This window comes from Lepidochelys olivacea, assembly GCF_965140295.1.
Source record: "Lepidochelys olivacea isolate rLepOli2 genome assembly, chromosome: 6".
NCBI classification, from domain to species: domain Eukaryota; kingdom Metazoa; phylum Chordata; order Testudines; family Cheloniidae; genus Lepidochelys; species Lepidochelys olivacea.
In genome coordinates, this window is record NC_140416.1 from 21,446,311 (window position 1) to 21,471,147 (window position 24,837).

Consider the following 24,837-nt stretch of genomic DNA (forward strand, 5'->3'; position numbering starts at 1 on the left):
ACAAATCATCAACAAAGTAAAAGTTTTAGGTATTTTTAAGTGGAGAAGGGAGAGAAGATGGATGTGAAGGGGTTGGGGGATAGTATCCACAGCAAAGACAATTACCTAATAACCTAAGGCCTGATAGTGAATTCCCTAAAAGATATGTCCGGATAGAGTCAGGATGAAGTTCAAAATCAGCAGCAGCAACAGTCAATTTACAAATTTATAGGCAGCCAATAGTAAACAAGACTAAATGGGCATTACAGGATCATGGCTGTTCAAGACAGTGAGCAAGCATGCTATTGTTTGCAGCTTGTGCAGAGTCCAATGACGTAACCATGCTGAAAGCCCTGCTAGAAATGGGAATAATTATACTTCATTATCAGCAAGGTAGTGTGTTGCTCTTTAGGGCTTGTCTACACTGGCACTTTACAACACTGCAACTCAGGGGTGTGAAAAAACACCCCGAGTGCTGCAAGTTTCAGCGCTATAATATGGCGGTGTAGACAGTGCACCCAGCGTGCACTGCCATGGCAGCGCTTTAACGTTGCCAGTGAAGACATGCCCTCATACACCAGCTCAGCATAAGGGCACAGCCTATCGAAACCACAAAACTGGCCAGGCCAGTCATGTTAGACATAGCTTTCCATGTTAAAAACATAACATAAGAAGGAATCCCCTAAACAAAAGGAGGAAGGAGTGTGCAAAGGAAGGGAGAAGAAGAAAAACAAAACAAAACAAAACCACCAAGCAGATTATTTCACAATTACAATCTTTACAGCAAGCCTATTCTTCCCAGATTGAGGACAAGTAAGCTTAACTGGCCTTATATTCCTGCAAGACAGAGATTGATCTAAGGGAAGATATATATTGTGAAAAAATAGCAGCATACTGAATTTAGAAAAAAAACTCACCAAGAGTTTTCATATACGCATTGATAAGTCCTTGAAGGGATGCTGCATAACTGATCCCTTAACAATGGAAAATGATCATTGATCTGGTGTCTTCCTGTTATTTATCTAAGTGCAATTCTTAACTCTGTCCCAGATACCAGTGACCTAGTAAGGTAACAACTTATGGTCAAAATCACAAAAAAGGAAGGAGAGGCTCAAAACGGCCCAAAATATTTAAGCAAACATGATCTAAAAATCAGAGTATTATCTGTGACCCTGACAAGCACGAACAACTCCTAAAGAAGGCTAGAATGCAGACTGAAACTGCTCCAGGGTAGTTTTACATTAATCCAAAAGTGGCCGTTTGATACAAGGTAACTACTCCCAAGCTCTTTGCCAACAAGAGGTTTTCTGAGGAGTCTTCCTACTGCATGCACTTGTAGGACTGGCGCCCTGCCTTAACTAAGCAAAGCACTGACAATGCCAACAATAATGGCCATATATGCACCACTTCCTTTAAGGATTCAAAATGGACAAGAGCATGTCTGCAACTGATGTGCATCAGAAGACTATGGACATCTAATTATACCAAGGAGCCTGTGGCTTAGTCAAAAAGCCCAGGGAGAATACTGTTTTGCATTTATGTAGTACCTTCTATCCACAGGATTTGTAATCCATTAGCTTTAGTCTCAATATCCTTGTTAAGTAGAGTGATATTACAGTAGGAGGTATTTTTATCCTTGTTCTTCCAAGTGATCCAGCTGAGACAGAGGATAAGTGACTTCTACAATGTCACATAGGAAGTCTGTGGAAGGGCTGGAAAGAAAACTTCTCTCTCCAACTTCTTAGTCCTGTGCCTTAATCACAAGATCATCCTCTCTCTTGGAAAAGTCTGGTACTGCCCAAACTTTTCCCCCCTAAATCATGCAAACTTGTTATATTAAGTCAATCATGCTACTAGAATGAGGCAGAATCCCCACAGAAGGAACACACAGTAGCAAGGGAAACCCACACACTTTATTCACCAACTAAAATTCACACAGACATTTAGCCCTTTTAAGTCAGTCGTAAAACAATAAGCATTTTAAAAAAGTTTACAGTGCACTAGTGGACAAAATATAAAGGAAAAACCTTACTGTTTCCAGGTAAGTTAAAGACGATTTCATGGATCAAACAAAGGTAAATATGAAACGCTATGATAACACTTAACAATTTTAACAAGAAAGCTAGCCTCTCCATGCCTCATTAGTAAGCCAAAAGATTCACACTATCAGATAGAGTGCCTCAACATCCTCACATACAGGACTGAATCTAGGAACTTTTGTGATATACCTCTTGAGAACGATCTCAAACAAGAAACGAAGACTTGAACAATTTGAAAACATGATCTTTTCCCCTTGACATATGTAATCAGTGATCCATTTGCAGATGGTTAACCTCTGTACCACACTTCCACTTTCAATGCTCTTTTGTGAAACTTTCCCCAACCCCCAGAGCACTCTTCCTTTCCTCTACTTCTCCAACTATCAGTTCTCTGTTTGGCAAGCTGCATCCCTTCTTTGGGCTGATTGTACTATACAGTTGTACGCTTACATAAAATCCAACAACATCTTTTAGTTAAAGATGCTGAATCTCAGTTCTTATTTTAAATACCCCAAAATCATGCACCTGAAAGTAAAAGTTTTTAGAAAGCACAACTCAACCACTTTGAGCAGGTATGTTTACAATGTATGTTGTCAAATTTAGTAACTTAAAACATATGTGCAACATGGCCATTAGGTGTCATGGAAAGTGATAACTTTGGATTTTCAGAATTTTAAAACAAGAGACTTTGATCAGAAGTTCAATAAACAGACAACAGATTTATCTGAAAACAGTCATATCCAAAAAGGAGTACTCAAATGCAGCATGTTTATTTGAAGGTGTAATAACTGAAAATAATGATGTATGTTCATACTGATATTCACTTGAATTACAACAATGGTGTACACTAAAGGTCCAGTGGCAGACTTCACACTCAATTATATTCTTCCCCTTTAAATTCTCCTGAAAGTTCCTCCTGGATACATAGTTTTCATATGCTATCTAAAATTCTGCACAATTGTTTAACAGCTCCTGAGTTCCACCTTGGACATATGTGCTTTTCAGTAGTGGGAGAAGCGGTTCCAAAATATCCCTTTCCTACAACACAGGGATAATAATGAGGCTTTTTTTGGACGGTGCACTGAAATTAGAGAATAAAGTGTCAGATCCCCACAGTGGGTGTGAGAGAGGGGTGGGCCAGTTACAGACACTATGCTTTGTTATAGTAGCAGAATCAGACATCTGAGCATAGATTCTCCCAGTACACAAGATACATTAAGGTTAATCTCATAATTGATGACATAGGGTAAGAAAAGGTACCAATCAAAGACAGTGGGAAAGGCAGAGCACCCACTGACATCTATTCATAAAACACATGCATATACTGTATACTGAGGGCACACTTTCCATACTAACTCCAGCCACTGCCAGAGCAAAGACAAAGAGCTTTCTGGTTGATACCATCTACACTCAGACCTCACCCTGATGGGAATGTTGACCCATCAGGTCAAGGAGTGATATTCAGAATCTTATGAATAATGCTTTGTGTGTTTACAACCATTTTATAACCAACTGTTGCTCAATTAGCTATTTATTTGCCTCTTTTCAGGGTTCCATAAAAGTAGCATAAAGCAGGTACACAGGGAAGTATAGTTGTATCTAGAGGCTTGGAAAAGAGCAAGTCAAAACCACTCAGACAAGCGAATAGTAAGAAACAAAAATAGAGGCCGTTAAAGTGCAACTCAGCATTTATATGAGAAATGAGGGCTTGTAATGTCAGATTGTAAAGTTCTGTTTTAAATTAAATTGCAGTCTATTGTGTGTCTCTGCCTCCCATGTAATATTTCAATTCAGCTAGCTAATTGCCCCTTTTGTTTGACTTTAATGTGCTTGTGCTATTACCTTGCCAAGTAACCTTTCTAATTACCACAGAACATGTTCCCAGCGCTCTGGGACTACTCAAGAATTAGCAGCAGGAACGTTTACATCATTTAGTTTACCTCCAAGTCTTATTTACATTGGAAAGTAATTTCAGTCTTCATTCTGCTATCATCCCAACAACAGCGGGAGGGGAAAAGCACTTGGTGTTTTGTCCAAATCCGAAGTCTCATAGCTCCTGACAGAAACTGAAGGCTTGTCCACACAGAGCTGCAATGCGCTCTGCGGGGTTTGACTTGCAAAGTGCTCCAACATGCTGTCCATTAACTGGTCTCTGTAGACCATGCTGGTACGACCAAAAAATTCCCTAGTGTACTACGGAACTTTCTGTTGGTGCTAGCAGGGTCTACTTGGGCCAGTTAGTGTGCACATGGAGGTGCTTTAAAAACCACACACCCATAGAACACATTGCCTCTCTGTAGAGGAACTAGGGTTGCCACCTGGCTAATTTTTGACTGGCCTAGCCAGTTTTAATGCTGTCTTGCCTGTTACTCAGAGATATGGCATGCCGCTGTGATGCTCAGTACATCGGGGAAACACCCAGCACCCCCATGTTCATCCTTGTAAAATGATTGTGTGGTATCCAATGCAAAGTGTGTCATGTCGGGTGTCTTCAAAAGGCTCAAGATGCACTGAGCATGGTTGTTATAGGGATGTTATAGTACGGTTATAATTTCATGTATATAGTTAGGAGGCTGAAAATGTGTCTTGGTGGTTTAAAATAAGCCCAGGCAAAAATTCTTCAAGAGCAGAGAGGCAGTTCACACCTCATCAAGGCATGTATGGGACAAACCCAGCCCAGCCTCACAGGAACAAAGGATGCTGGCCTAGGCAGCAACAAAAGGATCTGTTGGACTCTCAAGTGAGTCACCCACCCCCCTTCCTTTGGTCAATTTGGGACTGCGATGAGGTAATACTCACCTGACTCTGAAGGGTGGGAAAGGGAGGGGCAAAGCCAAGAGGAAAGAAAGAACATGATAAAAGGGAGAGATATTCACCATGCTCTTCCTCTCTCTTCCACCTCCATCTACAGACATCACCACCAAACAACTGAAACGCTGATCAAAGGGGAGAGCCTGGCTGAAGGGCAACCAGCCAGTCTGTGATGAGAAGCATCTAAGGGCTAGTCTACACTGGCTACATTAAAGCGCTACCTCAGCAGCCCTTTAACTTGGCTTGTGCAGTCGCGGCAGAGCACTGGGAAAGAGCTCTCCCAGCACTCTTAAAAACAAACAAAAAACAAAGAAACCCCACACCCCAGCTCCACGATGGACATAGCTCCCAGTGACGGTGCACTGTCTACACTGGCGCTTTACAGTGCTCAAACTTGCTGCGCTCAGGGGCGTGTTTTTTCACACCCCTGAGCGAGAAAGTTGCAGTGCTGTAAAGTGCTAGTGTAGACAAGCCCTACATTTGTAAGGGCACTGAAAGTGTTAAGATCAGCTTGGAGTGCGTTTTGCTTTTATTTCATTTGACTAAATCTGCCTCATTATGCTTTGACTTATAATCACTTAAAATCTATCTTTATAGTTAACAAATTTGTTTGTTTATTCTACCTGAAGCAGTACCTTTGGTTTGAAGTGTGTCAGACTCTCCTTGGGATAACAAGCCTGGTACATATCGATTTCTTTGTTAAACTGATGAATTCATATAAGCTTGCAGCGTCCAGCGGGCATAACTGGATTTTGCAAGACAGAGGTTCCTAGGGTTGTGTCTGGGACCAGAGATATTGGCTAGTGTCATTCGGTTGCACAATCCAAGGAGCAGCTTACATGCCAGAGGTTGTGTGTGTGAACAGCCCAGGAATGGGGGTTCTCACAGCTGAGCAGGGTAAGGCTGGCTCCCAGAGTCAGGGATTGGAGTGACCTAGCAGATCACCGATCCGGATAACACCAGGGGAACATCACAGATGCTTTTTGTTTTTGCTGCCCATACAGCAGTCTTGGCTCCTGGGAGTGTCACAACCTGGACGGTGCCCTACTCTGCATGCATGCAGCATGTCAGGCCCTTGCCTCCTGGCTGCCAGGGCCACAGCAGCTTCTCTTGGCACTGGGACTGAAGTGGGGGAAACAGACCCATCATCCAGGGACAGGACTCACCAGCAGCAGGGGTGCGATGGGGCACACAGTCAGTGGCCCACTTTTCTGTGCCTCAGAGATGACAACCTTAACATAGGCCTTAAGAGTGAAGTCAACCCAGAGGCAGAGGCAGTTTAGTGTTGGGGTGGGGATCATGTAAGGAGGAAAGATGTCAGAAATGTATTTTCAACTCAAACCCAGAAACTTCAGGAAGGGAACATGCCCTCTTGACCACAAAGTGTGCTGAGATAAAAGCCCCGTAATTCAATTGATGTAAGAATTTCAGAAAATTCATCAAATTTGATAAATACTTTCGTAAATACAAAACGTTGACACGGTACCTAAACTGATCAGTATTTTACTGTATTCTTAAAGCTGTGGTGACAATGGTTAAGAGTCAGTATTTGGAACAGCAACCACTTTCTCTAGCTTCATCTATTGCTATGCTTTGCTCTGCAACAGGCGGAGAGAAGAGATTGGTACATAATATTCTCACTGTCATAAATATAAAGGGAAGGGTAAACCCCTTTGAAATCCCTCCTGGCCAGGGGAAAGCTCCTCTCACCTGTAAAGGGTTAAGAAGCTAAAGGTAACCTCGCTGGCACCTGACCAAAATGACCAATGAGGAGACAAGATACTTTCAAAAGCTGGGAGGAGGGAGAAAAACAAAGGGTCTGTGGGTCTGTCTATATGCTGTTTTCTGCCGGGGATAGACCAGGAATGGAGTCTTAGAACTTTTAGTAAGTAATCTAGCTAGGTATGTGTTAGATTATGATTTCTTTAAATGGCTGAGAAAAGAATTGTGCTGAATAGAATAACTATTTCTGTCTGTGTATCTTTTTTGTAACTTAAGGTTTTGCCTAGAGGGGTTCTCTATGTTTTTGAATCTAATTACCCTGTAAGATATCTACCATCCTGATTTTACAGGGGGGATTTCTTTATTTCTATTTACTTCTATTTTTTATTAAAAGTCTTCTTGTAAAAAACTGAATGCTTTTTCATTGTTCTCAGATCCAAGGGTTTGGGTCTGTGGTCACCTATGCAAATTGGTGAGGCTTTTTATCCAACATTTCCCAGGAAAGGGGGGGTGCAAGTGTTGGGAGGATTGTTCATTGTTCTTAAGATCCAAGGGTCTGGGTCTGTAGTCACCTAGGCAAATTGGTGAGGCTTTTTACCAAACCTTGTCCAGGAAGTGGGGTGCAAGGTTTTGGGAAGTATTTTGGGGGGAAAGACGCGTCCAAACAGCTCTTCCCCAGTAACCAGTATTAGTTTGGTGGTGGTAGCGGCCAATCCAAGGACGACGGGTGGAATATTTTGTACCTTGGGGAAGTTTTGACCTAAGCTGGTAAAGATAAGCTTAGGAGGTTTTTCATGCAGATCCCCACATCTGTACCCTAGAGTTCAGAGTGGGGGAGGAACCTTGACACTCACTAAATGCAAAACACCCGCAACAGCCAGCTACTCTGCTGGGGGCAAGAGCAGCAAGTTGGAGTGTGGAAGTCAGAAGAAGCCTAATGTGAACCTGCAAAAGTCTTCAAGATATTGTTCAAATGCCAACCAGACTTCTTAAAGCGTTTGAATTGTGGGCAAGACCCACAAAAAGTAGGACAGTCATTGAGACTCAATAAAGTTAGACCTTACCAAAAACAGGAAAGTGAGTGTTACTGCATGTACTAAGCAAAAATAAATCATGAGGAGTTTGATCAGAAAACTTCTAGCGAGTATGCAGGCGTGCACCCATACCACCTTGTGCCGAGATCACTTCAGATCTCTAGCTAAATGGAGCTAAGTCAGATCTGTATTTGGATGGGACACTTCTAAAGAACGTGGAGGTGTTTGAGTAAAGATAATGGTTCAGCAGATGGTACTCTTGCCTGTGTCACTACTGAAAAAAAGCCAAAGAATTGTTCAGGACTGCTATGCTGTTGGAGGGCCAGTCTCTAGAATTAGGATGCGTCTTCAATGCAGAGTTAATGCAAGTTATCTACATTCTACAAATTCAAGTGAAAACCTTGCAATGACCCAATGCCAAATTAGACAGCACAGCAGTGTGTGGTTGGAAGGCGCAATTCACTTTAGACAAGATAAAAAGCCCTTTCATTTCTCTACATTCTCTCCCCTTCAAGAAAACATATTCACATTCTTTCTCCCTCAACAGGAAAAAGAAAAGAAATCCACAAACAAGGTTTAGTTTCTACTAAAAAGTACAGGTACACTGATGATCTGGTACACATGTCCTTCTGAAGGCACCAGCACCTGGCTGCAACATACATACTAAGAAGTGAAGTCAGAGACAGCAATCTTACTGAAAAAACGTATCTGCCTCAGTGCAGCATGGATGAGTTGCTCCTTGTAGACCGCAAAAAATGGGGCGCTCAGTTATGTCATTCCTAACCACTGTTTTTTTTCTGGAGATCATAAGAGTTGGGAGTTTTATCTCAGACTTAACTATTCCTTTTATTTTCTTGCCCTAATTCTGAAGCTTAAATGGCCTGCTCTCCAAGGAAGGATTAGTGCAATAATGTATTTTAATATTGAAGAGCTAAAGTGAAAGACTCCTGTTCTTCTCCTTCCGTCCCACAAACACACAAGACCCCTAGCTTCATATTAAAAGGCTGAGCTTCTAAAACTTGGCTAAGAAATTCTCCCCAGGGTCATTTAACATTCTGAACTACTTTCTACACATATACATAACCTCCCTGTAAGGTGTACAACACAACTACTGTTTTCAGTTTTACGTCAATATGGCACAGCAAACGAAGCCAAACTGCAAGCTGTCATGGAATTCTAGGCTGAGGGCTACAAGGTGTAATCAGCATAGAGAGGGAGGGTCCTGGAGTTAGCAGTTCTCATTGGATAAGACTATCCATGCTCTGGGTGGGAAAGGAGTGGAAGGAAATAAGTGGAGACTGCTTGGAGTTTTCCCAGACACAGAGCACCATTCTCCCCCTACTTGGTGTTATAACTCCAGCCTCATTTCAGTCTGCTCCAGGCAGCATTACTGTAGATGATTTTATCTGATAATGTCACACTTAGATGAGGGCACAGGGAAAACAAGGGTTCATAAAAGTAACTGTGAAATATGCTTGAGGAGAATTCTCTCCAGGCATGCTATATTAAATACATGTGGAAACACAGTTTACATTATGTGAGATTAAACAGTAGAAGCTATTCAGTGCAACTCACAGCACCTAACAAAAAATGTCTCAACTACAGTTATTAAAAGCAAGGTCACAAAACTCTGAAGGCACAAAACGAACTTGGTTCACCCCAAGCCCAGGACTTGTTAGCATCCCTCACAATTAGGCTTATTACAGAATTAGCTTTACCTATAGAACACGCATGCTGCACCTTCACCTATTTTCAAAACACCTAGCAGTGCCAGCTTAATCCAGTGCTGAGATAGGTGCACATCAGCTCCTACAATGTAAAATATACCATAAGCAGTCTAGTTAAGACCAAAAATTGTAGGAGCTTCTGAGACCAAAAAGTTCCCAGATGCAGTGGGTCTTGAGCTGTTTTATTGTTGTTTGTATTGCAGAAGACCAGTTTAGGGGGGAAAGGACCACTTTACAACCCCAAGGTAAAACCTGTTTGGACAGTGTGCATGTAATGGCATGAGAGAGAGGCAGACACAGCTGCAGAAAGAATTTAACAAGTACCTTATCCCAGTGACCTACTTACTGCTAAATGCAAGTCAGAAAGGATTGGTTAGAAATACAACCCCAAGTAATAATGCTGAGGATTGTTACTTTGAGGGACAAAGTCCTGTGGCACCTTATAGGCTAACAGACGTATTGGAGCACACGTTTTCGTGGGTGAATACCCACTTTGTTGGATGCATGTCACCCTCAAGTCTGACATATTGCTGAAATCTTATCGGTTGATTAGGAAGTACTTTTGACAACTTACAAATATATTTTTAAATGATAGGGTAGGGAGGGGAAGTAAAATTTTAAAATTAAAAAAATGTTTTAAATGTATATTTACAAGAAAACACAAAAACTCCACCTCCATACGCTTTGTTATAGTTGAGTTGTACATACAAGAAGTAGGAATGACATGGCTCCCATACCAATTGCAACTTGGCTCCCTGGTAAGTATGTTCTATTTTCTGCACTTGTAAATTTTAGTGCACACAGACTGTGTGCACACATGCATTTTCCCTTCCCCCCACGCCCCTTTTCCATCTTCTCATGTCTCTGAAATCTTAAATTACAAAAATGAATTTAGTTTTCACTTTGATGTTAAAGAGGACAGTGTTTGTACACTTGACTGAACACAATTTATCCATTTAATTCACATCTTAAATGCTTGGAGACTATATAACACATTGTACCGCACTTTCCAGAGAACACAAAATTTGAACGGATTGTGTAATCTAATACTCACATGTTCAAACAAACATGGTACAGTGGATTCAGATTAAAGAATGACTGGTCAGTATCCAGAGTACTCAAGTGTAAGACTGGTTTATGCTGTATTCAGTATTTCATTCCCCAGACATTGATGGAGCACATGAATCTGGACCACAGCAGTCTGGTATATTAAAGAATTAGAAGAAAACAGAATCCTATACATACGGTCTTCACATTTTTTAAACTTACATAAGTTGTAGATAAAAATGTCTTCAAAAACAGGACGACACTAATATTCATTGAACTAAATTCGTGCAAAAGTTTAATTTAGGGTTTTTTAATTATCAAAGAGCATCTGAAAGACTGAGTGATAGAAACTACTATTTCTTTCTTCACACTATAATATATCCACTTCGATACATTTTTTGAATTTTCTCAAACTGTCAAGTTTCCTCCCTGGTCTCAAAGTTAGTGTAAGTAATTTTAGCCTAAGGGTAACCTCCCCAGAAAACAGTAAATGCTTGGAGAAAAAAAAAAACAGAAACACACACACACCCCACTTATGATGCAAGTGTCTCCCATACTTCTGTTAAAATATCATGCCAGTGACAAATGTTATTATAGGGACACATGCATGCACTGCTATATACCCTGTTTTTTAAGAGCTTGTAACTTTGATATAGACAATGAAAAACCCAACAGACGGGCTATATTTTTAGAGATTGACCAAAAACTAAAATAAAAGAAAGCTTTTAAGAATTTGAGTCTCATCAGGCCACGAGAAGGCAAAAAAAAAGTGGCACAGAAAGCATATGGGATAGGTCCTGATTAAGAATCATATTAATTGAGATAAAAAGGGGAAATATGTAAACAAAGTTAGGTGCAGGTGTGGATGGAAGTCTCCCTCTTTAAAGAGCTCTGGTTGTTGGGTTCGGTTTTGGTGACATTGCTTGGTTTGCTACCATTGTCTTGTCCAAACTTTTAAATTCAGATTACAATCTCTAATTCACCCACATGTACTTGACTAGATTTACATTTTTTTTTCCTTGTTAGCTGTTAGGGCTCTGAAATGGGCCTTCACTGGCTAGAGAAAGGAATAAAAAGCAGTGGATAACAGAAAAGATTCACTGTTTGTGAAGTTCTCTATTCACTACTTGCAGTATTTCTAGCTTTGTACTGCAGCAGATTATGTTTGCAGCCAGCACTATTATGTAGTAAGAAAATTCACCTGCCCTAACTGAAATTGGCTGCTGTACTAGAGAGAAAGTTGAGGTTAAGGATTGAACTGGGACTTAGACTGGAGTTAAACTCTTGGCTTTATCAAAGACTTTGTGTATGAATTTTAAATAACCTAGTCTTTGGGCCTCAGTTCCCCATCTGCAAAATACTACTACTTCCTTCTCTCATCTGTCTTGTCTGTTTAAGCCGTAAACTATCGGCTCCAGGGACTGTTTTAGTATCTGTATGCACAGAGTCTAGCACAACAGAATGCCCATGTCCTACCACAGTATAAATGCTACACTGTTACCAATGCAGGTAGCAGACCTTAATTATAACCAGAATGAAACAATGTCCACATCATCTAGGCTTTTGAACAACAGCCAATCTGAAGAGGGGACACATTGTGTGAAAGAAAGGGGTTGATAAAGGGGTTCAGATTCCTCAAAACGAGACAGACCAATTATTATTTACTATTTCATTTACTACAATGCCTAGGAGCCGCAGGCACAGACCAACACTCCATTGTGCTATGCACTGTACAAACACAAATTAATGAGGCAGTGACTGATACCCAACAGGATTCTAGGAGAGGAACAGAAGACTGTAATAGAATCCTATTTTTTAAATGACTGATGAAAAACGCATTACTACTAGAAGAAAGCTCTGCAGAAAAGGTTAACGGTGCCAGAATATGTAAGCAGGTGACAGGGGAAAAGAGAGGTAATATGTTCTAATGGATAGAGAATAAGGACTCCTACGTTCCAAGTCCAACTCTGCCACTAACTGCAACTGGCTTCCTGTCAGAATTTAGCATCCATTTGTGCCTCCTTTTCTACCCACATGTGTAAAGTTGGGATTACCTACCTGTCATAATAGGAAGGTTGTTAGAGGTGTATAAAGTAATTTGTGATCAGATGAAATGCACAATATATGAGAATTATTAGCATTAGTATCAGGGCTAGTTTGCTAAAATATTTTTTGTCTGTATGTCTTTTAGTGCAGAACAGACATAATGCCAACAATACTTGGGGTGCAATATATGTAACTTATCTCCTTCTCACTTACTGCACCTTACAAAGGCAAGTTATGTGCATGAGGCAACTAGCCCCAATCCATAATAAGCAAATCTCTTGTCTCCTTGACATTTTGGTCTAAAAATTTTGCAAAACTCCGGAAAAATACACTCCCTTCTGGAGTATAAATAGCAACCTTCCCTTACAGTTACAGTATATTCTGATGAGAACTGCATCATGACCAGGACACTTGCTACGAAGACAAATATTTACAATTATTATTAGTGTGCTATATTTTTTCCCCACATTATAAAAATACATACATGCACATACACACTTAGTTCAAAACTATCTTTTTTCACTTGATACTCTTGGTTAAGAAACAGTTATTTGTAATTTCACTACCTTTTATAAAAATATCATTATGCTCTCTTCACTTTTTCGCCACACAGGCTCCCATGTCTCTTTAAAGTCTCTCAACAGGAGTGACTTTTTGAAAACTTGCATATAAATTAGTGTTCTGTCTTTTTCTCAGTCCTGCTTAAAGTTTCATTTCTTTAAAAAAAAAAAATCAGTTTGAAGTATACGGTTAACAGGGGAGAGAGAAGAAAAAGGGCTTCCACTAGCATTCTTGCACAAAATAGGCACTTGCATGTTTGACATCAGAGAGGGGTACAGTTTACTTTTGATGTGTGTACGCACTATGAGCATTAACAGCAGTTACCACCAATAGAATGTAGTAAAGTGCTGAGAGTGACATTCAAACTTCACAAGCATTTCTGTTAGTTCTCCAGTAGCATGAAATACTCCAGATCCTTCAGAACAGGGATAGCCCAGTTTTATCTTACTTACATACTTATCCCAGTCAATGCTTGAATCAACCGAAGTACCCATACTTGATTACATAAACCAGCACATTTTACTTTGAGTACAAGGCCAACTAGTCTGTGGGAGCCAATGACCTCAGTTGTGGTGGGCTCCTATTCAAGACAACAGCAACAATGATTGATCAGATTGGAGCAACCTTTAATCTCATGGTGATGCCTGGACACAGAAGTACATCAACTCCTCACCCATCCACCCAGGTGGAAAAATGTAATCGAATTTACGTTATTAAACAATGTACAAAAACATGGTGCAAGGTTAAAAACAGTTTTCCACTTAAGTGCTTTTAGAACTTCAGAGAATGAATATATTCTATAAAAACCTTTTTCTGAGGCAGGGTGACGGAGATTACAGTTCCTTATTAACAGGAACAGAAGGATAAAAACACATTAAAATCTGTCAGCTACAGCTCTAATCCCTAGTGTAAAAAAAACTTTGCATTAACCAAAATAAATTTATCACTGTGTAACACCAACTCTCGGAGTAAGGGAAAATCAACTGGAACAGCTATTCCAGAATACAGCCCTGTGTGGACACACTTTTCTGGAATAAGCAGAATCCAAAATGGATTAAAAGCTAAACCAGAAAAAGGCACTCATTCTGGTGTCCACAGGGAGAGTTATTCTGGAATAACTATTGTGCTTTAAACCCATACTCTGCCTTAATCTAAAATAACTTTAAAGTGAAACAAGCGCGAAGACTCGTAATAGCTGTAATCAGAAATCCTCTCAGTGTACTGGAGGAGAGGGGAGGTGCTGTCAATCAAGAGGATAAATAGCTTCTTAGTTTATTTGTAAATCTTCCTGTCAGTGGGCTTCAACCGTAAAATTGTCTCTTACACTGTTTCCCTTGAGTATTCTACAGAATTTCTCTGAATACTAACGTTACTTGTCTCTCTATTAAGAAAAAAAAAATCTTTGCATCTCTAATCAAATCAGTAACAATGGCCAAGACTCAATCCCACACAAGTTTCGCTATATCTGATCAAATATTCTTGAGAAGAAAAATTATCTCTGGTAATCCATTTGCTACCATGGACACTACAGTATAATCACTCAGAACACCTACACACATGGAGGCCACAACACAAAATCGGATGTTTTGTTTCAGGCCTTATCTTCACCACAAAGTTAAGTCGAGTTATTACTCAAGTGTTACCCTAACTCTAGTCCCTGCCACACACACAAACTGAACTACAGTGGTGGTTTAAATTCAAATTGGCTGGTCCAAGGTGGCCATACACTCTGTAGTATGGACAAAGGCTAGTGCCACTCTACACCAATGTCCTCCCACAATTCCATCTGGGTGCCCAGAAAAGAGAAACCAGTTCTCCCATAATTCACTGAGAATTCATTCAGAGCAGTTCACCTTACCGCAGCATTAAGAACCAGAGAACGTGCCCCTAGAAGTCTCAGCGCTACATACAAGTATAGCACCAGCATGTTACATCGCAGGGGCTGCTCTCACTCAAGTTATGCTAACTTGAGGAGTACTTTGAGTGTAGATAAGTTAATTCCCCAGTGAAGATATACCCTTAGGCGCACATGTTCAAATGCCTCATCACTACTTTGTTCTAATCTTTTGGTGAAGGAGATTTGGGGGAAGAGACAATGAACATGTTGCTCCTGACAGGATTACTAAAACTAGTTGGCCAGGTATATGTGGATATTCCCCATTCTGCACAATCCAACTATTCCAGTACTTAGTTTTTCCTGGGCAGAAAGGTTGCAATCGTGCAAAATTACCAAACTGCATGGTGAGGCAAATAAGTTTACACTTGAAACAAAACAGATACTAAATTCATCCTAATTGTGAGTACAGGATCTGAACCCTGTATTGAAAAGCTAAATGCATTCAACCACAAAAATAATGGAAATGAAAGACTCACCAACACAACAGAAACACACCCCATAGTCTCCAAGAACTGCTGAACCCTGACTGGAGGATGAAAAACAATTAAAGGTTTAGTGGATTGTTAATAGGTAAATCAAAGCTTGCTTATGTAATCTTCCACCTTCAAGATGTTCTATTAATACCTGAATGCAAACTGAGGTTAACACTTATTTGGTGCTTGATTTTAATGGAGATGAGCCAATAAATGAATCAACATGATCTTGAAAGTCAGTGTTTCTTCCTCATGTGACAGGAAAAATAAAAAAACAACTGTTTAACCCCCTCCTGTACAGGCCATATCAGCTTTGATATCACAACTCCTATTTTGGCAGATTTCAAAAAAGCCGTCTGGGCAACAGACCAGCAGCTTAGCACTTGTTCCGCTTTTGTAGCCTTATACAAACAGTCTTGCATTTCAGATAAAACAATCAATTTCTGCTTTTCTGAAGGTACAGAGAATGTTTTCCTCATTTAATTTTATTCAACTAGTTCAGTTCAATGACTAGTTCATTCAAAGTTGAGAGACTGATTATAAGAGGAAAACAAATGTTCTTGTTTTTAAACTTCCAGTCTATGAAGAAAAATTAGGTATGAGAAGATGAGAGCTACTGTTGTAAAATCTTGAAGGACATGGTGAGCAGAAACCATCAGTTCTATTCGCTAATTGCGGACACTTCCTTTGTTTAATAAAGCAGCTTTAAATGAAAAAAATGTTTTGATAAATCTACTCTCTTATGTATCCAAGACATGAAGGTAGTTTTCTTTAAGTAATACATTTTAAAATGCTGGGTTTTGCATTTTAATTTAATTCCAATTTCCATACAAATGTCGCTTGACACAAATCATAAGTTAAAAAACCCCACAAGCTAGTAAACAGAAGATGAATGATGCGTTTCTTTAAAAAAATAAAAATTAAGAATCTGAATAAATGTTAAAATACATGTTTGCTTAAACAGATGTGTTTAGATATAGTGTACGCTTCTGGTAGCAAAATGAAGTACCAAATTATACCAATGAGAATCAACTTTTCTTGAGGAAAATAAAAAAATTCCAAATGTATAACAAGCTTAAAACTGATGATTTAAACCAAGGTTTCCCGCTTGTTGATTTAAATCACGATTACAATCAGTGATTTAAATCAATCCACCTTGGAGTTTAGGAGACATCCTTTCAGGGTTAGTATTTTATTGTAGATAGAGCTGATGGTGCCGCTCTAGTTAGACATGGCAGGATTCGATTTAAATCATTTGTCAATAAACACTGATTCCACAAATCCATGAAAATATATCCATCAATGACAATTGGCGAGCACAGCATCCATCATACCCACAAGGATCTGATGTCACTGGCCTTGGAGCCATGCGGGGAGCCCTCTGCAGCCCCACTGTCATGGTTTTGCTCACTCACTCATGGCCAGCAGTGCAGGGGCCACCCCCAGGCAAAAGCCATTCAAAAGTGGGGTGGCCTCTCCCATGCCAAAGTGCTTGTCCCTCGTCCCTCCTTGTGGCCCCTGGCTGGGGGTCCCTGCTCTGCTGGGCCAGGACCATGGCCTCTCCAACACCCAGGTGTCTCAGGCCCCCTGCAGCATCACTGTAAGCACTGCTCTAACACTAACCCCTCCCCTTATTTTACTGCAACTGTAAAAATTAAAATAGTTAATAAAAAATGCTTAAAAATAATCAACATTAAGCATAAGAATTATAAAAAATAAAAATCCAGGTGTGCCGAACCTACCTATAATTAAGGTAGCCAGACAGTTCCCATTATAAAGCTCTTGTATTCAGCAGCTTATACTTTCCCAAACGTCAGCCACTCAGGTTGACATTTCCCATGCTGGGTTTATACCTCAAGGCCGAATATTTTAAGAAAGTATCAGCTAAAAAGGTTCAGCCATTTCAGAGAATGAGATTACGGAAAAAAAATTTAAAAAATTTTTTTAAAAGGCTTAAAAAATTCTGAAATCCATTTTGTTGAGACGCTCTAGTGTCTTCGTGCTTTTGGAGCAAGGGCTCAAAATATGGAAGGTGGTCACCCTGGTATAACAACTTTTTGTGGTCCCATATACATATCCCCAAATTATGAATATCTGAAAATTCACATCTGCTCAGCAGACTTGTTAGAGTTTGTCAGCTAAATTCTCCAAAGAGCGTCTGCACTCAGCATGCTCCATCCTTGGAGTGCCAGGGATGATGAGTACTTTTCCAGTAAATGGTTCCCCCTGAACTAAGATGAGAGATTGTCAGTTCTCGGCCCAAAATGCCTCCTCTCCTCACTCTGCTGGCACCAGGCCTTGAATACAAATGAGTTAGAAATGGTAGGGAAGGAGAGGAAAGGGGGCTCAGAAGGGTGTGTAGATAGGAGCAGAGAGGCTGGGGAAGCAACAGGAAACATTAATTCTGGCATATCCTAACTTCTGAGTGCTTGATTTTGTAACCTTTATGTTATTTTAAGAGTTTTTTTGATGCAATAATCTTATAGAAAGGCTAATGATGTCCATTGGATGTGATGATATCAAAACATTAATAGAGTAACAAATACTTTGCACTTATGTAGCTCTTCCCAAAAATCTGAGCACATTATCATCCCTATTTTACAGAAGGGGTATTGAGGCACAGAGAAGAAACGTAATTTGTCTAAGCTGTACAACAGCTGCTAGTGAACTACTATGGGAGAGGAAAGAGCTGATAGCGTCCAGCAAGGCCACATGGCAGATGGAAGAAGAGAACCCTTACACCAAGGAAGGAGTTCCATTACTGGATTCACTAAATATCTTAAATGACAGACATGACAACATGGGGATCCGAAAACAACTTATCAGTAGGTAGCTCCACCATCTCCTCACTTTTTTTTTTTTTGCTTTAAATACTAGATCTACATTTTAAAATAGCTGATATTTGTATATAGAGTAACACACTCTCTCACACACACACACACACACACACACACACACTCACTTAATGCCTGCGAAGCATACGTATGGAACCATAACTACATACCTCACTGTAAGCAATAATATTGTACATACAGTTCTCTTAACTGAAGCAGACGTTAAGCATGAATTAGGAGTGCTTCGAGCTAGGGAAAGTAGCTTCTATGTGAATGAATTTTTTTGTGGACATAGAGGCTGATCCTCCACTGCTTTACACCTTGGGTAGTAATCTTTGCCAGCAGTAATCTATACCAATACAAAGTTGGTATGAAACTATCATTTTGATTTGTTAGTGTTTTACATCACAGTGCACAGATGTAAATGTCTGCACAAAGTGCAAGATGGTAGAAAATGAGGGTGAGAAAGTTTAAAGTGGACTGACAGCAGGTTGCTGAGCAGGAATTAAAGCTTACTGGGCTAGTTATATTTATTCATTTAAATATTTGTTTATGTAATGGTTGAATGGTAGTAATGCCACAGTGGTTTTTCCACAGAATATACATGTAGTATATGAAAGGATACTCTGGAAGTTTGAGATGGTCTATTTTGTTATATATTCTTAGTACTGTAATTAAAGAAACACAGGTTAGCAAAGGACTGAGAGGCAAGAATCCTTATATGAAGTACTGGGTTTGGGGATTAAAATAAATTTGATTAAGCTACAAAATAGGAAAAAAACCGAGATTAAAGGAGGCATGGAGTAAGATGAAGAGTATTGGTCAGTGAAAGAGGTGGAGGGGCCTCAGGAAAAGAAAGCTTGAGATTGAGGCTACCAATATAAACCTGCACTTCAATATAACTTTACCAGACAGTTTTAGTTGGAGATATTATTCTTTACTTGTTGTGTATTGTCACTAACAGAAACAGCTTCTGTGTTACACCCTAGAAGGGATTATATTTCAGTAATGAGCATGTGGTCTTTCTCCATCCATCCTCCCTTCACAGGCCTGTTATTGGAGAGCTTCCCTAAAACAACCTTGGATATGTGGTGGTACGTTAAAAAGGAGGGCAATGGATTTTTGAAGACCTGCTGCAAAAATACTGTAAGATACGGTTTTCACAGTTTCAAAGGGAAATTATTTTGGATTAACTGACATAATAAAACAAGTGTTTAGCCCTCTGTTTCAACTGTAATAATTTTTCTATCAATTTATAAAATTTTCAAGAAGTGCCACCAGTAAGATTGATGGTAATAGCGTTCAGTTTAGCGGAAAGCCGAAACAAAGTACTCTATCCTTCTACAGTTTGTACGTTCAACTCAAGCTTGTTTTAGCAGGAGCTGCGTGTGCTTGTAGCCATTGCCTTCTGTTTTCTCCTTTGTTTCTCAAAACAAGAAAATGCATCCAGATTTTCCCCTCCCTTGTCTGGGAAACAGGAAATAGCAGTTAGATAGATCCAAAAGTCTCTCCCACACAGACTCAGCAGGGAAAAGGTGGAGTTTGGCACCATTAAGGTTTGTTCTTAAAATGAAGGCTATTAATTATTTGAAGGTAAGCAACAGGATGGCTGGATTTACTGATGTTTACCCCTCGCTCTGCTACAGTTCTTAAATTATTTATATTTCATGTAATCCTACTTACAAATTTAAAGCTCATTTCATCTGAAAAAAATACTACTTTTGCTTGAATTTTCAGCGTTTGACTCATCTGTATGAATTTCTCCATCACTCACATATAAAAGGGGCAAAAAGCAGTATGGTTTTGAGTTTTGATCCATTACACTGGGCTAACATATCAAAACATATGCCCAACAGAATGTCTCAGGCCCAGTTTGGACCACCACTATATAGCATTTACACAGCAATCTTCATTTTTTTTAAACCACTGTACAAACTAACTAGTCATTAACACTCCTGTGAGAAAGGTGACAAAACATTATCATTCCCATTTTACAAACAAGCCCATGCTGTTTTAGTCCTAGAGAATACATCAGACAACAAGTGGACATGACATTTATTTCTAGGGACTACATCTGATCCTAGAAACAAAAATCTTAAAGAATGGTGAACCACAGAAATGCTACTCGGACAAACCGTAATATGTTCTCTCTAGAAGGATGTCAATAACGTTCTTACAGAAACTGCTATCCTTCAACCCTTCTAGACACATACTTTCATATTAATCACCACCTAAATACCAGGAATTTCTGAGCCTGAAATATGCAGCTTCAAAGTCAAATTAACCAGAAGGCAAATTCTCCTTTGGAGTAACTGTATTGAGGAACAGGTTTGAAAGATGTGCAAACAAACTACCTATGGTCATCTCAGGATTCCCCATTAGCAGAAAATCTGAAGAGTTTGACAAAAACACTGCTTCCACAGCTCAACCGTGGGGGTTTTCTGTTTGCTTCAGTCAAAAGCGCAGATGCTGGTTGGAAGAAACATTGTAGAGAATCTTTTAGATCTTTAACTACATTAGATAAAAACCTGCCCTAAGAAAGCTTCCAAAAACTGCTCCAACATATTTTAAAAACTGATTCAACATGCAGGGTTTTACCCTGCATTGTATACAGAGCACAATTTGGCTTTAAGAGTTATTTATACACAATCTAGATTAGCCAAGAGTAGAAACTCAGATCCAAGACTCCTTACGGTGCTCACATATACCTGACACTGGCTGAATAACCAAGGATGCCCCTTTCACAGACCATGCCTCCTGTGTTCAGGACATTTTAAATATCATCAACAGTCCAAAGGGTTACTAAAAGCTAGTATACCTGTTCCAGTCTTGCAAAGTTTTCAACAATTGAAAATGGGTCCAGATGGGAAGGAAGAGATATGAACTTCCACAACTGTCCTACATTCAAAAGCAAATACTAATAATCCTAGTTATCATAACGAGGAGTAATATTTTTAAAGTAGTGTTAGCTCTTATTTAAACAAGGAAGAGTTAGCAGATGTGCCCTCTGCCAGTTGGCATTGAGGAGGCACACCATACCACAACACATCAGGCCTGACACACTCATTGCCCCAACACACCGTTGTAATAATCTGTATCTAAAAGGTGTCATGAAAATCATCACATGCAGACTGGTAACACGCTGGTCATTAATAATACTGTGTGATGTATGCATGGGCAGTATATAAAGAATTATAGATGTGTGCTGGAAATATGTTCTTAAAAGTTGTTTTGCAAGCAGTGCAGAAGCCCAATCTGTCCTAGACAAAGGAATACTTTGCCTGTTTTTCTGTGTCTCCAATCAAAACTGAGCCAGGAAATACCTCAGAGGACAAGTACATCTACATAGAAAGTAAACAAAGCAATGGAGTTAAGTGGGCGGGAGGAAAACCACTAAATGATCATGATTGGGTAACAGAGCCTGCATCCCCAAGAAGCCTTCCTGGCTCTTAAAAACAGACACCGTACACTTTGGGAAATATAAACAGAAATAGAAAGCCATTTTGGCTTCCATCTCCTGGAGAAAAAAGAGGGAGCAGTGACCTTTGAGCTCATGAAAAGTAGATTCTCTTGGCCCAAAAACCAAGAGAATCTGGAACTGACTACAGGTGAGAAACCTGCTTCGACACAGATTGTAACTTACTGAAATTTAAGTTTTAGCCACCAGAAAGCATGTTTGGTTTTCTTTTACTTGTAATTTTATCTGTGTCTTCTGTTTTTACTTATTACCACTTAAATATCTGTTCTTTGGTAATGAACTTATTCTTGTCCAATTATAAAACCCTCTCAGTGCCGTGTATTAAACTGAAGGGTGAGGTCCTCAGCTAAACTAAAAGGCTGGTGTGTGCTCTGTCTCTTTGGAGGCAGTGAACAACTTCTCTGAGTATCCAACAAGAGGGGCAGGACACTGCAAGGAAGATGATTTGGGGAAAATTCAGGACTGGAAGGGTTGCAAGGATTAGTCAGGCAGGTGGAAGCCATGGTGAGGCCATTGTGCATCAAGCACGTTGCTAGTGTCAGAGCCAAAAGCACAGAAGCAACAGGGTTACAGGCAAGCGGTGACAGGAACCCTACTGGTCTGAAGAAGCCCCAAAGCATCATAGTATCTCGAGAGAGGTGCAGGGTTGTGAAAGTACTAAATGAGAATTAACTGACCCGTCACCCAGGACTAAGAAATACAACCGACTCCAAAGCAATAAAACATTCATGCACCTATGAAAAGGAGTCAGAATTCAGTGCAATGGAAATCTTAAACTGCTGGGGACCACCTAAGACATGACTAGTATTGGTATCACCTGTTCATCAGCCTCTTTCCAGCCCTTCTGCTGTGCTCCCCCAGGGGAAAACGAAGAAAAGCACATCTTTGTTTTAGCTGAGCTAGAGGCAATGTGAAATTACTGATATTACATCCTGCACTGTGGCAAGAGAGAGGATGGCTGAGAAGCAGAAGAGAAATCATTAATAGACTTGCATCTGTATTTTCCTTTCGTGGCTTTAGTAGAAGAGCCTTGATAGACAGATTACAACAAAGCTCTATCTTTTAATATAGCAGGGAGGCAAAGATGCTGCAACTTATACCCCAGTTAACTGTACAACATGGGATCCAGTGTGAGTAGAGGGGAAGTGAGTTGTTATATTGTTTCAGTTAAACACCTGAATTCACTGAAAAACTACTGAACAAGTTAAAAAGTTAAAGTCTTAGTATATCATCTGAAGAGAAGTAAAGAAACTGTCCTTGGTCTGTTCAGTGTTTACATATCAAGTGATTACATTTGGTATTCATGATCACTGGCATCGGAGAGAAGGCAGGAATCTTAGTAGGGTTAATTTGTTGCCTCTACTTTCCTTAGATAATTATAATTTAGGACTTTGGTCATTCTGGTGTACACCAACAGGTAAATTAAATACTCAGTTTTAATGGGCACTCTTCCACCTTTGCATATGCATTACCCTGGCTATAAGCCTTTTCCCTTCTCCCCACAATGCTCTCCACTGTGCAGGTTACTAGAGGTGGTGTGAAGTCAACAACTGGAAATGTCTAGGCTGGAATTTAGTGATAATTTATCTCCATTACCCTATCCTGAACCAAGCTTGAAATGGTAAGTACCTATTTGAAAATAAAACCCCAGCCCTCATCAGAGCATTTTAATTGGTTTAGATTTGGCATTAAAATATAGATGACTGCTTTCTAGACGATGCACCATTGCATTGTTTACATACAAAAGAACACTGAAAGATTTCCAGGTACAACATGTACTTGCTAGGGGGAAAAAAAATGATAAAAGGGACAGAACACATTAACACAGACTTGAGAATTCCTGGGATACCATGAGCTGCGGCTGTGAACCCAATTTCTGTTTCTGGAACCTTTTTAAATTAAGTCTACGTTAGAGTTATTGGTAGGTTGTGTACAGTTAATATATTAGAAAGAATAATCTACGTAAAATATGATCACTGATTTATAATATTCCCGAAGGATGGGAGTGAAAGCTGGGGCAGAGTGACTAAAGCCCAACAAGATTAAGAGGTCTACTAAAGATAAAGATGAGCATCTTTCCATCTTGTGTCCTAATTCTTTCATTTTTTAACAGACTGTACAGTTTGCCTTTAACACAAGTAAGTTTTCCATTTAACAGACAAAAATCTTTAATTTGTTTTAAACAAAGTCTAGCACTAAAGGATTACCATTCCTGACCTATGTTACAGTATAAGTCTATATTACATGCTCTGCTGATCTGAATAATTGGCTGATCAAAAGGGTATCAAAGACTATTTGATCATTAAAAAAACACAGTTCAAGTCACCATGAAGAAGGGCCAGTTTCAAATCCACTTTATCAAACAGTTTTGTTAATACCACACTACAATTTGCAGAGCAAGTCCTAGTGAAATCTCATACTTAGGGGCTTGAAGTTTATATGTCACATATTGAAAGGGGATGTTATCCACTTCTGAGTTATGGTAGCTGCCCATTTCTCAAGTAAACAAGCAATGCCAGTACACTGTGGAAACATTCCAAACCATGAACAAGAAACAACCCTTCAGTAACATGACTGTCGGCAGTCATCCCACCGCAATCCCAAATCAGAGTGCACTTTGTTCATGATTTAGGTGGTCAGTTTCCTAATCTAGAATTCCATCCCCAATAGCTCTCTCTGTCACCATCTTCGTACCAGCTTTCCCATCTTTGTGCCATCTGCAAAACCCCTTGCCCTTGCTGGCTCTCTTTAGGCAGCTTCAGATGGCCCCACACCTCTTTCCACTGCCAGCTACAGGCTCCCTTACCTCATTCTGAAGGCCTTACTCCTGGCTTCAGATACCCTTATGGCCCCTGAAGACTCCTTTTGTTACAACCCAGTCAATAATAATCATATCTAGCAACACTTATGATTATGAGGTAAGTGGTAGCTTCTAGCCCTTATCTGGAGGGACTTACTTCAGCCAATTCAATTTTGTGAAGTGTTAAGATGCTATTCAATCAGGCCAGAGCCAATGTGGGCTATACCCAAGTTTATAAATACACATCCAATGTTTTTAGCCAACAGCTAAATAAATTTGGCTTGAGTAAGCAAGTCCAGGTGTCTGTCCCGATTTGTGGTCTTTGGTTACTCCAACATCACAAAATCATGTACACTGGAAAGTAAACAAGCATCCAGAAAACAGTTTCA

The 24,837-nt window shown here is 39.9% G+C and overlaps 1 protein-coding gene across 5 annotated transcripts in view; it reads right to left on the reverse strand.

Annotated features, from left to right (window-relative positions):
• Positions 1-24,837, reverse strand: part of MOB2 (MOB kinase activator 2) — a 163,846-nt gene that overhangs the window by 43,304 nt on the left and 95,705 nt on the right. The gene's annotated exons all lie outside the window — the stretch shown is intronic.